At 40.4% G+C, this 15467-nt stretch overlaps 1 protein-coding gene and 1 non-coding gene across 14 annotated transcripts in view; both read right to left on the reverse strand.

Annotated features, from left to right (window-relative positions):
- Positions 1-15467, reverse strand: part of NCALD (neurocalcin delta) — a 445958-nt gene that overhangs the window by 152586 nt on the left and 277905 nt on the right. The gene's annotated exons all lie outside the window — the stretch shown is intronic.
- Positions 7386-7490, reverse strand: LOC112204303 (small nucleolar RNA U13). The gene has a single exon (XR_002937873.1). It is a non-coding gene; the product is annotated as a small nucleolar RNA U13 (small nucleolar RNA).

Raw genomic sequence — 15467 nt, forward strand, 5'->3', positions numbered from 1 at the left:
GGCAAAGATCTCACCAATTAGTTCTAGGCTCCCTGTGGCATTAGCTGTACATATTGGCAGTAAAGTAACTGAGAACCAATTGTGTCACCCCAGGCAGTGCTAAATTAGATGTATAGTGCATCTTCAACAGCTATTAATAGTAAGGAGCCTGGAGCCAATTAGAAATATGTCCATGTAATAAGGAAATGAAGTACTCTTAAATGTGTAAAAACATCATTATCTGTCATCCATAAGCAACAAAATAAAAAAAAAAAACACAGCTGAAGAGCATGTTCAAATTGAACAAATATTCCTGTGAGGATCCTAGGTCTATAATAAGCCAGAGATTGAATTAAAGATGATGGTTCTTACTTCTAGACACTGGCTGATTGAAGAAAAGAAAATAGTGATAGAAATGTATGTGAACACACAGGAGCTGAATAAGTGAATACATTTGTGGTAATTCTTTAAGAAATGAAGACCCCACTGCAAACTCTGGCAATTAAGTACAGAACATTTAAGCAAATATGCTGCTTGGTAGGTCTTGTAATATACAGCCTGAAGAGCAGAAAATGCTTTGCAGTTTAAGCTACCTATGTGTTTTTTACTATATCAAAAGCTGATACATTACGTATATATAAAAGTAGGTGCATGAAAACTTGGAACAATATCAAACATGATGAAACTGTTAGCCAATTTGGCCAAAGTCTTCTATGTCATTTTTAAATTTTTTATTTAAGGGGAAAATATGATGTTGCAAACAACAGCCATAAAGCAAACAGGACAAGCTATATATTTGCAAAGGAAATTGCAGGTCATGGCATTAATTTTTTAAAATTTAGCCACCTTTGTAGATATGTGTGCCTATCACTCACATACATAAACTGTATTCAAGTTTTGCAAAGAAGTTTAAAAAGTGCTGAGGTATTATTTGAAGCGCAAAGATATTTTATTACACCATTTATTACTTATGGCAAAACATCAAGATGAGTGGATATAAAAAATCATTGATTCGAATACTTGAAGAGCTACTGTTTGAAATTATTAAATTTAAAATTTACCAACATACCAAAGCAAGATTATTAATATCTTTTAAATATTAAAAAGCATTAATTTAACACAGTGACTAAGGCCTTATTAGATTCAGAGCTAGTGAAATCTAGTGAATAGAATGACAGGGTACCATAATTTCATATTTTTAGTCTTATTTATATGTCAGACTGCAGTCTTGGAGGATCTAAATAGGCATATTCAAATTTATTTCCAAATAATCACTTTTCATCTCTTTTCTAGTTTTAATCTGCACAAATCTTTCTAATTCACTGGGTCTCTGACAGACAGTTGTAGACTGAGGGCTGGTTGGCCAATGTAATGAGACCAGCTTCTGTCACTCAGGGATGCTGTGGCCTGAAGCCAGTGAGACTCACAGGGAGGCTGTGAGAACATCACGTACATGTGTTTTTCCATCCATGACAAACACCCCTTGCTGTCCTCCTAATAGCCACCCCTTCTTCCCTTCTTCTAACACAGGGTTCTTCAATCCAGGCATGAGTGACAATTGTGCCAGATACTTCTTTGTTGTAGGGGACTTTCCTGTGCCTCGTAGCTTATTTAGTAGCATCTCTGGCCCCTACCCATTAGGTGCCAATAGCAACTCCCCTCTTCCCCCAGGTTGTGACAATCAAAAACATCTCCAGATATTACCCAAATGTCCTCTGAGTTGGGGAAAGGCAGATGCAAAATCGCCTTAGGCTGATAACCATTGTTCTTACAGAACCCTGCTTATAGTCTTGTTGTCCCCAAAGTTCTGTAAGCATCTATAAGCTGTAAGAAAGGCAGTTTCCGTTCCAGCCAAAGAGGGTGAATCTTGACTGGTTTAGATTAATTATGATGGTTCCATTCCCCTTCTCAGATGTTGGTTTACATATGAGCATGCAACATAATTCTGGCCAAGGAGACATAAGAAGTCTGCTGAGGGGCCCTAATGAAGGGATTCCTCACTCTAGGCTACCCCTTGGAGATATATATATATATCCACACAAATAAAGAAAAAGAAAGAATACGGGGGAAATAAAAGGCAGGAGAAAGAAGTATATTTGCTCAGCAGGGCTCCCATAACAAAGTACCACACACTAAGTGGCTAAAGCAACAGAAATTTATTTTCTCACAGTTATGGAGGATAGAAGTCCAAAATCAAGGTGTCAACAGGGTTGGTTTTATCTGAGGTCTCTTTCCCTTGGCTTGTAGATGTCTGTCTTCTTCCTGTGTCTTCACATGGTCTTCCCTCTCTACATCTCTATGTTCAAATTTCCTCTTCTTTTAAGGATACGAGTCATACTGGATTAGGGCCCACCCTAATGACCTCATTTTAACCTAATCACCTCTTTAGAGCCAGTCACATGCTGAGGCTTTGGAGGTTAGGACTTCAACTTATGAATTTGCAAGGAGGACACAATTCACACATACCAAGGAGAGAAGGGAAATAAAAAAGGAAAAAAAACAAGAAGAGGAAGAAAAGGAGAATGGGATGCATCAGTTGGGAGTGATTTCCTCTGCAAGTGATAGAAATTAACAGTTCATTAAAATAGAGCTTTGCTTTTATCACTAACAAGTCTGAATATGGGTGGCGTGCTAACGTTGGTTGAATTGGTCAAAAATGTCATTAAAAGCCAGTCTCTGTCACTCTGCCCCCTTTGGAATTATCCTTATGTTAGTTGCCTCATGGTCACAAGATGGCTATTGCAGCCTTAAGGAAGGAAGACAGGGAAGGGGGCTGTGCCAGTGATCTTCCTCTTACCTCTGTCCTCTTGTATAGAAGCAAAATCTTTCCCAAAAGGCCCCCAACCTATTTCCACTTATATCTCATTAGCCAAAACTAGGGCATGTGGCCAGCCCCAGCTGCCAGTGAATCTGGCAGAGCAAATATCTGGCTTTTCAGAACCTCTGGTAACAGGCAGCAGCAAGGGGTGGCTTGAGATAGCTGTTGGATGAGCCCATCAACCACGTGTATCCCAGGGAGGGAGAGAGAGAGAAAGGAGAGAAAAAAATAGGAGGTGGTTGGGGGGAAGATGAGAAGAGAAAAAGAAAGTTATCTGTATTAATTATGAAATACCATACATAAAAAAGCAGTTTTTGTACACAGCCATCCCCATGGTGTTCCCCTATCCTACTGATTAGCTATTACAATACCCAACAGCTTGCTTAAGGGTTTAGATTATTGCTCACCTTTTGGCATAAACATATAATATGTATTTAACGATTGCCTCTAGATAAGGAGTTATATGTGCACAATAAACCATATATCCCTAGCATGTAACACAGTACTTGGCACATAGTAGGTAAGTACTAAAAATCTGTTGAATAAATGAGTCAAACCAGTCCAGGTAATTGTAGGAAGAGGACACAATATGTACTCAAAAAGATATCATGAGGATTTGCTGTGGGAGCTTCTCAGAAATGCAAATTCGCAGGCCTCACGCTAGACCTACTGAATCAGAACTAGACGGAGTCAATACTCTGTGGTTTAAACACCCTCCAGGGGATTTTGATGCAAGCTAAAGCTTCTGAGTATGTGCACGTACACGTGTGTGCACACACAAACACACACAACTAAACTATCTCTGCCCTTCATAATTTTAGGGCCATGAATATTTTATTTACTGCAGCTTCTCTTCTTCTGTGCTACATTGATCATCTGATCTATTCTGTTCTATGAATCTTTAAAAATTGTTTTTTTTTTTTTTTTTTTTTTTGAGACAGAGTCTTCCTCTGTCACACAGGCTGGAGTGCAGTGGCGCAATCTCAGCTCACAGCAACTTCCACCTCCTGGGTTCAAGCCATTCCTGTGTCTCAGCCTCTGGAGCAGAATAGCTGGGATTACAGGCGTGTGCCACCATACCCAGCTAATTTTTGTATTTTCTGTAGAGATGGGCTTTCACCACGCTGGCCAGGCTGGTCTCGAACTCCTGGCCTCAAGTTATCTACCCGACTCAGCCTCCCAAAGTGCTGGGATTACAGGCGCGAGCCACCGTGCCCGGCTGAGGATCTTTTTAAAACTTTTAAATGTTAAATTATGAAATATTAAAACATAAAGTACAGAGAAAAAATAAAACACCCACATGCATACTCCTCAGATTTAACAGATGTTAACATTTGCCATACTGGCTTGCCAGTCTTTTTAAAGTCGCTAGGCCCAGCACAGTTCTTTTCCACCCTTCCATCCTTCTCTGACAGCACGTCTCTATTCCTGAGCATCCTGACCTTTTCCTGTGGGTTCCTACAGCCCTGGGCCAAGAGAATTCACGCATCTGTGGAAGTGCGTATTCTCACTGGCATCCCACCAGGGGCCAAGTTACTAGTAATTTTCATTACCTGGAGCTTTAGTCCACTTTCCCTTGAGTTCTGATGATATATGCTGAGATGGCTTTATGTTCAGACACCCATGAGAGAGGTTGGGAATGAACTGAATTGTCAATATCATGTGCTTCTCATCTGAAATGCAACTCTAAATTCTTTTTTTTTTTTTCTTAGAGATGAGGGTCTGGCTCTTTGATACAGGCTGGAGTGCAGTGGCACAATCAGCTCACCACAGCTTCAACCCCTGGGCTCTAGCAATCCTTCTGCCTCAGCTTCCCCTGATTAGCTGAGATTACACACACACACCATCATGCCCAACTAATTTTTTTTATTTTTCGTAGAGACAGGGTCTCGCTGCGTTGCCACAGCTGGTCTCAAACTGCTGGCCTCAAGTGATCCTCTCACCTCAGCCTCCCAACGTGCTGGGATTACAGGTGTGAGCCACTGCACCTGACCCTTTAAATTCTTTTGCCTTCTTAAGCTCAAGAGCAATGTTCTTTCAGATGAGACCCCTATAGAGAGAGGAAAAAGTGAAGCAAATTCAGCTAGTGGCCAGAGAGCGGTGAGTTCTTATTTTAGCAATATTGTGCAGGGTGCTTATTCTCTTTGCACCTTTTATTCCATCTAAAGAAGGAAAGAGAATACTACCCAATTCTTAAGTATAATTAGGTTTATGAAGTACTTCCACACATACTGTCCCATCTGATACTGCCATTTGATGTCAACTTGTACCCTTACAGATTGTCTGTGCTATTGCCCACTGTGTTCCCAGCATCCCAACTGTGCTAGTATACCATAGACCTCAATTAATGTTTGTTAAAGAAATGAAGGACAGAAGGATGCTTAAAGTGGCAGCTACAGAATCTCCATGAAGGGCAGAGGTGACTGTCTAGTTGGAAGGGAGCCAGGGGCAGTGCCACTCGAAGGAGTCAGTCTATGAACGATTTGTTTCTTGTTGTGCACTAATTTCTTTGAGAAAGTCTTAGTTTGAAAAAATGTCAGCTAAACTAAAGAGTGAGCCCAGTAATGCATTTGATTTACATTTGGATTTAAGTTCTTTATCTCATTGCAGACCAGTAACAAAGAGTTCTCAGGCTGGATCTGCCTGTGGACCATGCTTGGAGGAGCCCTGGGCCAGAGGAGCCAACTTAAAGCTGCATATGCTCTGTGTGCACTTTTTATTATACTTAATTGTACTGAGTTCATTATGGGTTACTTGGGGGAGAAGCAGATGGATATTATGGGATGACTACAACCCTCTCCACACAAGCCATCCCTATTGGTCCCATTGAAGCTCAAGGGTTATACATTTCAAATACTCTTTCTTTTTCATTGATTGTAATTGTAATTGTACATATTTATGGGGTCCAGGTAATATTTTGATACAGGCATACGACGTGTCATGGTAAAAGCTGGGTAATTGGGATGTCCGTCACCTCCAACATTTATCATTTCTTTGTGTTGGAACATTCCAAATCTTCTCTTCTAGCTATTTTGAAATATACAGTAGATTATTGTTAACTACAGTCACCCTACTGTGCTATTGAACAATATAGAACTTATTCTTTCCATCTAACTGCATTTTGTACCCATTAACCAGCCTCTCTATATTTACCCTCCTCTGCCCCACCACTCCCAGTCTCTGGTAATTATCAGCCATTCCACTCTCTACCTTCATAAGATGACCTTTTATTAACTCCCACATAGGAGGGAGTACCTGTGATATTTGTCTTTCTGTGCCTGGATTATTTCACTAAACATAATGTTCTGCATCCATGTTGCTGCAAATGACAGAATTTTATTCTTTCTATGGCTAAATAATATTCCATTGTGTATATATACATTTTCTTTATCCATTCATCTGCTGAAGAACACTTAAGTTGATTCCATATCTTGGCTACTGTGAACAGTGCAGCAACAAACATGGGAGTGCAGATACCTCTTCAACTTATTGATTTCCTTTCTTTTGGATATATACCCAGCAGTGGGATTGCTAGATCAGATGGTATTATATTTCTATATTTAGTTTTTTGAGGACTCTCCATACTTTTTTCCGTAATGGGTATGCCTATTTATATTCCCACTAATTGTATACAAGAGTTCCCCTTTCTCCACATCCTTGCCAACATCTCAGATAATCTTTAATTGCAAGATCCTAGAGTAATACTTTTTGTTTGGCAACTAAAGCCCTTCAACTGAGAAGAATGGAAGATAGTTTTGAAAGGAAGGAGCCTCTGGCATTTGTTGGCATGTTAAAGTTGGTTGGCCTGGTTCTACTTCCATGCCAGTTTTTCTTCAAGCTCCCCCTACACCCAGCAACATCAGGAACCTGGATCATTCTAGCTCTATTTGGGTGAACTTAAATTGCTTTGTAAAGATTATCTAGTGCCTATCTTGGCCACCAACACATCCCAGACCACTCTGGTGATGTCGAGACAAGCAGAGCATGAGAGTCTAGAACTTTCTGCATGATCATTCTAGGCAAGTGGTCCTCAGACTCTAGCAGCATTAAAATCCTCCTGTAGGGCATTTAAAATACAGATCACTGACTCCACCTACTTCTGACTCAATCTGTCTGGGCTGAGGCTGAAGAATTTGCATTTCTAACAAGTTCTCAGCTGATGCAGCTGGTCTGGGACCACATTTTGAGAATCACTCTTCCAGGTACTCAACACAGGCGATCATGGTGGGAGTGGACATTTCCCATTCCAGCCACAAGGAGTATTTTTGCATACTTATTCCAGTAGAGACTGCAGGTTGTCACCAAATATCTACTATCTCTTTCTTCTTTACCAACAAAACACCAATTTTATTAACAACATATCCAGCCTTAAAAACACTACATTTTCCAGACTTCTTTCCGCTAGAAGGGTCCATGTGACACAGTTTTTATGAATAAAATGTAAGTACATGTCACCAAGTGGGACTTCTAGAAAGTCCGTTAAAGAAGCTTGCTTGACTATTGCTTTGCTGCTGTCTTTCATCAACAAATTTTCCACCACAAATGGCTCAATTCCTTTCCCTTCTTCTTTTTTTTTTCCCCCAAGTCAGGTCAGACAGGTAATGTGCCAATGTCATAACAAGGTTCAGAGGGTGGCACATCTCACACATGCACATGAACACCCAATTATCACGCTCATGAGCTACAACAGGATCGCCCTTCCCTTCTTCTTTAGTGGGATATGGACATGATCCCTTCTAGAAGGGGTTCTTCCATCTTGAGACAACAGTTGACAAGCAAGTGCCAAGGATGCTTGAGAGGACAGAGGTGCCTGGGTCCCTTGTGGCATCATGGCTGTCATGTCAGCTCCAGACTCCCCATCTCTAGACCTCTGATTATATGAGAAAGGGAAAGCCCCTCATTTATTTATTTAAGCTGCTGTTTGGGGGTCCATGTTATTTTTAGCCAATGAAATTCTTAACTAAGACACCTACCATGTTAAAAACCAGTGCTAGATGTGAAGATGGAAAATATATGTTTCCTACCCTCAAAGAGCTTTGGTGCAGCTTTGAAGACAGGAAAGAGACACAGCTCCTGGGTGAACATGGGACCCAAGGAGACTTAAGGTTTATGGCAGCCAGAACACCTCCCAGGTGTCCTGAGGAGCTGTTTTGAAAATATTCAGATCAGGGAAGAGAGTGTGGAGTTGAGGTATGACGCTGAACTTAGGGATCTTAGATAAGACAGTTTAACTTCAGGCATTTACGCTCGTAAAAAACAGTGGCCCTTGAAAAGAAGATGCTGGGAAGCGTTCAGGTCTGTAGTAGGGATGGGGAATGGTACAAAAGGGAAAAGAGAAGGAACAAACCTTACAAAAGTTGATATAAAGAGACTTTGGAGGTTGAATGAGGAACACTGAGTGAGACAAGCATTTGGTTTTGGTCGGGGAGAACAGTGGCTTGAAAACATTTTCAAGCCATGGAGCCCCTATCTCAGGAAAGCATCATAAGAAAAATAGCTAAAAATTGAGGTATTCTGGTTCAATAAGTTGTAGAGAACTCAGAGGCTTAGCTAACAACCTTCCTTTTCCTATGGCACCTCAGGGTCTCCACGGAGCAGCAGGGAGCTACAGGGACCAATTTATGGGGAGAATAGGAAGGGAAAGGTGGAAAGTGAAGTGGCTTGGATACTATAAAATAATTTTAGAATGAGGAAACAAGAGAAAACTTGAAAAAAGTTTTGTCTGGAGATTTAGGAGATCTGAGTTCTAGGTGAGCTATTAACTCTCAAACAGATACAGCAAGAAGCTGTTGGACCCCTCAGAAGATCCATTTCCAAGATGCTTTCCAGACCTAAAAGTGTTTGATACTAATTTTAGGGAAATTATATTTACAAAAGAAGAGGTCATGATTCCCAGAATCTATGGGTTTTATATGGAGAGTCACATTGAAATGGTCCTAAGATTTTTAATGTTTGATTGCTTTCGGCTCTTGAAAGTTAAAGTTTCTCTAACTCAGTGCCTTCTCTGTTTTCCATTTAAAGGATAAGATTTACAATATTAACTTCAATTTTTTGCATGTATCTAGTAGTAACAAAGAAAAGTGAAAGGTAAAATTCAGCCTGGAATATGTTGTTCTACAACATTGCTTCTAAGAATTTTAAGACAAATGAATAGAATTTGGTATCTGTTTGACCCAGCAATCCCATTACTGGGTCTATACCCAAAGGAATATAAATAATTCTGTTATAAAGATACATGCACACGTATGTTCATTGCAGCACTATTCACAATAGCAAAGACATGGAATCAACCCAAATGCCCATCAATGATAGACTAGATAAAGAAAATGTGGTACATATACACCATGGAATCCTATGCAGCCATAAAAAGGAATGAGATTATGTCCTTTGTAGGAACATGGATGGAGTTGGAAGTCGTTTTCCTCAGCAAACTAATGCAGGAACAGAAAACCAAACACTGCATGTTCTACTTATAAGTGGGAGCTGAATGATGAGAACACATGGACACATTGTGGGGGGACCAACACACACTGGGGCCTGTGAGGGATGGGGAGGGAGAGCATCAGGAAGAACACCTAATGGATGCTGGGCTTAATACATAGGTGATGGGATGATCTGTGCAGCAAACAACCATGGCACATGTTTAGCTATGTAACAAACCTGCACATCCTGCACATGTACCCCTGAACTTAAAAGTTGAAGAAAAAAATAGAATTTGGTATCTGATTTAAAAAGCACTAGGAATTTGTGACTACCTTGGTTATTTATAAGATAAAAATTACATGTTGATTCATAGCATAAATATGGAGCTATTAATTTGTAAAGTGGTCTGTAATCAATTTTTTTCCATTATTCCAATGTCACTCTGTAAATGGTCTTCATTTCCCTGCCCATTTTTCAGATAGGAAACCAGAAAGACACAAAAGTAAAATTCAGTTAACACAGCTAGATGATGGTAGTAATTTGCCTGGCTGTATTAGCATAGGAACGGAAGTCTCCTGCATTCTAATCTTTCTAAAATTAGCCAACTGTGATGGAAAGAATCATTCATTCCATAAATCTGCCCTGAACAGAATTACGAGCAAGCAGAGACAAGCTAGCGCTAACTTCTTTTATCTTTGCTGCCATGACTGGCATTGAATTTGAAAGGAAGAGCTACAACAAAGGCAGGGGCTCTGAGCAAGGGAAGACAATGAATTCACACTGAAGACGGGGGCCCTTCCCTGTGTTTCCCCAGCCATTCACAGAATTCAGGAAGTTCTTCTACATTCAATAAAACCAATTTAAGAGGTGTTCCCCCCCTCCCCAGACTGACTATTCATTCAAGGTACTTTCCACATCTGATTAGCCATTCCCTTGTCACATCTGAAGAGGGCTCTGGACTGAGCATGTACCTAAGTCTAGCTCTGCTGGGTGTTATCCAGAAAGATCAGTCACTGTGCTTTGGAGTCCATGTCACTGAAGAGGCCTCTGAAAGAGCCAAAGGAGTGTCACAGGCCCGGGCATCAGTCCCTACCCTGCAAAGGAAAATTCTCGCTTGATCTGGGATTGCCTCCCTCGGCTCTCTAATGTCCTGAAGCACTCCTTAGATGAAGCAGAACCCAGATGACTCCTGTGTCAAGGCACTTCCAAGACACCATCTCCTGCTCGCCTGCTGTATAAATGAACCTAACACGGAAAAAATTGCTTCTTAACAGGTTTTATTTTCTGTAAGTAAATGATGAGAGAAAAAGAGAACAAGTATGTGCAGAGCCTGTGAGGGAAAAAGATCACTACACACTTATTTTAAAGAAGAACTTGTGTTAGGTTAATGTTTTCCTTGAATACGAGGCTACCCAGGAAAGAAAAGGATCTGCAAATCTATAGGCTGTTGTGGGTTCTTGGATGTTTTCACAAAATAAAACAAAAACAATGACAAAAACCCCACAAAAGTTACTATATCTTGAGCCATAATAAGGTAGAAGATATATGAACATTTTTAAATACTTGGAACAACTTTTACTGTGTTGTATGTTTACTTTCTCATGATGTATCCTTACACTTTCAATTACAGTATCTATGAAGCAGAGGGTAGAAGATATGCTCTTCTGATTTTTTTAAAGTTAGGTCTTTGGGAGGAAGATAAATCTACAAATATAAAATGTAGCACCTTTAATGAAAGCAGCAGTAACAATAATCAGTCCAGTTCCAAGGTTAGAAAGTCATTTAATGAGAAGACCCAGATTGACCGTTGTCCAGTTGGATCCAGCAGGGTGTTAATAGGGTTTACTCAAGAAAGCAAAAGTTTCATGGCCAAATGCATTTGAGAAAATATTGGACTAAATGTTCTGTGTTTTTTGTTTTTTTTGTTTTACTTCAAGGCAACTGAAAGCCTTATCAATGTTTCAACATGTTTAGTAAATCTTAAAGCAGAGATGAAATATAAAGCATTTCCTAAATTTATTTGATCACAAAAACCTGTCATCCCTGGAGAATCTTACGAGATTAGTGTTCTTTAGCTTACATTTTGGGAAATGCTGAACTAGATTATAAGACAAATCTATAAATTTCTGTAAGGAAGAAAGGGAGTGAGGGAGAAAAGAAGTGAAGAAATAACAAAATGCAAAATCTTAGCTCAACTGAAGTTGCAAGCATCTTATGAATTCATTGTTCATACAATATTTCTAGATGTAAAGAGAGAGGGAAGTGTATGGCATTCTCATTAAACTAAAAAAAAAAAAAAACAAATAGTAAGTATGATAAAAGCATTTAGCATTGTCACCCACATCTCTCTTGCCTACCCTAGCTCTCTTGCCTATCATATTTACTTTTGAAACTAAAAACTAAATATAAATAAATATACTGAAAATTAAAATAAATGATGGCAACACAATGTTAAGGTTATGAATAATCAAACTCTGTCTTGGATTTGCCCCCTGAGAACTGACTGGACCCCCCCTACTCCATACCTGCCTCTGCACACAGGCAGACTGCAAACACCCATTAGTATTCTTAGCAGCCACTCGAGACCTCCTGGATCCTTTGGGTCAGCATTGATCACACCAGGCATGCTAAGTACTTAGAGTACACTATCTCATTTAATCTTTACAACAGCTCCATGAAGCTGGGGCATTGATTTTATTGTACGGTACTATGGTCTCAATATGTCCTTCCAAAATTTATGTTAAACTCTAATTTCCATTATAGTGATATTAAGAGGTGGGGCTTTTTGAGAGGTGATTAAGTCATGAGGGCTCTGCCTTCATGAATGGGATTAGTGCCCTTATAAAACAGGATGAAGGGTACATTCTTGCCCCTTCTACCATATGAGGACAATTCACCCCTTCCACCATGTGAGGATGCAGTGAGAATGAAAAACAGGCCTTCACCTCACTGAATCTTCTGGCATCTTGAACTGAACTTCCCAGCCTCCATAACCATGAGCAATAATTTTCTATTATCTGTAAATTACCCAGTCTAAGGGATTTTGTTATGGCAGCCTGAATGGACTGAGACACTTGGATAAGGAAGTGTGAATTCAGCAGACAGGCAGTAACTTTTCTCGAGGGAGTGATATTTGCCAGCCTGGAGCTCCTCCTCTGATACACTGTACTATGTTCTTTTCACTTCCTTATTCTCCTAACACCTTTTATGTCCACCTCTGAACTTCTGGCCTCTGTGAAGCCCTTGGTCCCTCAGACCTCAGGCTGGTCTTGGCCTTTCAACCTTGCCTTTCACTATTAGATGCAGGTGTGTCTGTCCTGCAACCCAGCTCTGGCTCTGGAAAACCAGCTGACATCAACCATGTGGCTGGAACCTTCTCCAGAACAATGGAGGCCAGGGTGAGTGACTCACTGCCATTCAGTCTCCATCTTTGGGGCAGATCCACCATGAGATATAACTTACCAGAAATCCAGTTACAAGGAGGAATAAGTATTGAAGACTAAGAAATGCATTTTGCAGCAGGCCCTTGCTGTACTGGGGCAGTGTCCATTCATAGAGCAGCTAGAATAGAGGTCACAAGCTCAGAAGCTTCTCTAAGGCAGGCAGGAAATTTAAGTAGATACTATGATCTGCATTGGTGCGGACTGTGGAAATTGGAGAGCGGGTGCCTAGTCTAAACAGCTGCTTGTTGCTCAGCTGTTGTTGCCGTATTGGGAATTCAAGCCTAATGATGTTTGGTATTCCCATTTTCAAAAGAAGTCAGGAAATGCAGATTTCTATGTAAATTTTTAAAACTTCTGAACTGTGTATGAGCCATACAAAATACATTTGCAGGCCAGTCGACATCCTCTGATCCAGAATATCAATTTGTGAGACAAGTGGTTTGTGAGGCAGCATTACATAGTAGTTAAAAGTATACATTTTAGAGCCAGACTGCCCATGTCCAAACCCTGGTCCCATCACTCACTACCTTTCATTTCACTTCTCTTTGCTTCACTTTCCTCATCAGTAAAATAAAAATAATATCAGTACCTACCTCATAGGGTTTCATGAGCATTAAATAAATTAAAACCCATAAAGTACTTTCAATACTATCAGGCATTTAGTTACATGGTAAATAAGTGTTTAAAATATTTAAAACAAAAGTTCAAAGATAATAAACAAGAAAACAGAAAACCTGACAGGCCAGCTTTGGAACCTTCTTGATGGCAGATCTATTAACATTTCTCCCTTTGGCTGGGATGAAAAGGCATTTGGGAATAAAAGATCCCATAAAAATAAATGAGAAGAAGTGAAACACCTTCATTATGGCAATTTTGGTGTCAGAGCCTAAAAGACAGAGGGATCAAAATATCACACTACTAAAATCTGATGGTTTCATGTAGAAATGAGATTTAAGCTTATTAAAATGTATTTCTTTCTGGTGTTAATAACCCTTCACAAGACCTGGGCAATTTTGAAAGAAGGAAAGAAAATGGTTCTCCCTGTGGACAAGAAGAAACAAATGACTATTAAATTTTCTAATTTGGAGTGAACTAAGTTGATCCCTAGGTTTTTGTGGGGAGGCCGGGGTCGGGGAGTCCAGTGGAAAGCAATTGCTGGAGAGTAGTGCTTGTTCTTTGCTGACAGAACAGGAGCAGAGTGTGGAATGAAAACTCAATAGCCTCCTCTATTCTCAAGAGACAATTGACTTCCATCTGTTTAAACCTCCCCAGGGGACCCTGCTCCCCCTATTTCCATTTACTCTCCTTTCCACCAACCTAGGGTGACATTAAGAAAACCAAACCCATTTGAAACACAAGCTCTTACACATCAAAAGTCAGGGGAGAAGTCTGGTTGACCTGTAAGCCACTGCATGAGGCACAAAGATGCAAAAAGGAACTTTCAGGAACAACTGCTGCTCCGAGGACTCTATGTCAGATATAACATCCGCTTTGGCCCAAAAGTAGGCTTGAGCCCCAGAAGAGGAGGAATGTAAAGTATGTTTAAAATGTGAAACCTTTAGTTCTACTTGCTCTTTACTCAGAAAGGAGAGAGTATTCCCTTGTGCCAACGAGGTCTCTCTGAGTTGTTTGCACTATTGGTAGCACGTGCTGCCTGGGGTAGCTCTTATGGTCTGTGCTTGAAGTGTGCACCAGCTGCTGCCCTGGACATGACTGTTGGTCCCTGCATACAAGCAGCCACCTTTAAACAGATCAAATGACTCTTATGATGACAGCTGTCTCACTCTACTTTCAAACTGATTTTAATTTGGTTACTTGCAACCTAAGACAGCAAACAGCATTTTAGGGATGAATTGCGTTCCTGAAGTGCATGGGTCAGAAAGCTCCTACATTCACTTTCTACTGTCCCTGCACTTTTTCTCTCCCACTTGCTGCCTTTCCACTTCCCCTCATTTCCTGCATTCTAATACTCTATTGTCAAATTTTCCTGGTCTTGACAGCAAATCTTTTCTTTTTCTTGATGCTTTATTCCTTCTAGCATAAGACCAGAAATTGATCAATAGTTTAAGTTCCAAACTGTATTTTGCTGCTGAATAAACATATAGCTTTCCTAGACTCCCATGGAAAAAAATGGGACTTATGCTGAAATTCAGGGCTAACACACCGATTATCCTAAAGTATAACAACATATTTTGACATAACATCATATAGCTTTAAAAAATTTTCATAAAGTAACAGAGTAAGATTGGGCATCTGAATCACATGTTTAGGAATTTGCAACATTCATTCATCTTACACAATAAGCCTCAATGAGTACCTACAAGTAGCATGCACTATTAGGTACTAGGGATACTGAGATCAATAATGCCATTGTGTTGGTCCAACTGGGGAAGACTGGCATGCCCACACAAATATAGCAGCAAGGGCAGGGTTGGGTTAGAAGTGAGCACAGTGCTTGGACACATGGGTCAGAGTCTCCTGATGAGGTTGCTGGGGAGGAAGAGGAGCGGAGGGAGGAAGAAGAGGAGTCAGAGAAGACATGTGGAAACAAGCATGAAGAATGAGCAAGTGTCAGGCAGTCAGACGGGACCAGTATCCCTAACAGGAAGAAGAGTGGTTGCAAGTAATGGAGAGGGAGTACACCCTCTTCTCTTCTAGACACTTAGGAGGATAATACCCCATCCCCTTGCTATTGGATAGGACTATATGACTAGCACTAGCCAATGAGTTGTGAGCAGAAGTGATATTTGTCACTTCTAGGCCTGAGCACTAGATTGCTCATGTGAGATCCCTCAGTCTTACCT

This window comes from Pan troglodytes, chromosome 7 (assembly GCF_028858775.2).
Source record: "Pan troglodytes isolate AG18354 chromosome 7, NHGRI_mPanTro3-v2.0_pri, whole genome shotgun sequence".
Classification (NCBI taxonomy): Eukaryota; Metazoa; Chordata; class Mammalia; order Primates; family Hominidae; genus Pan; species Pan troglodytes.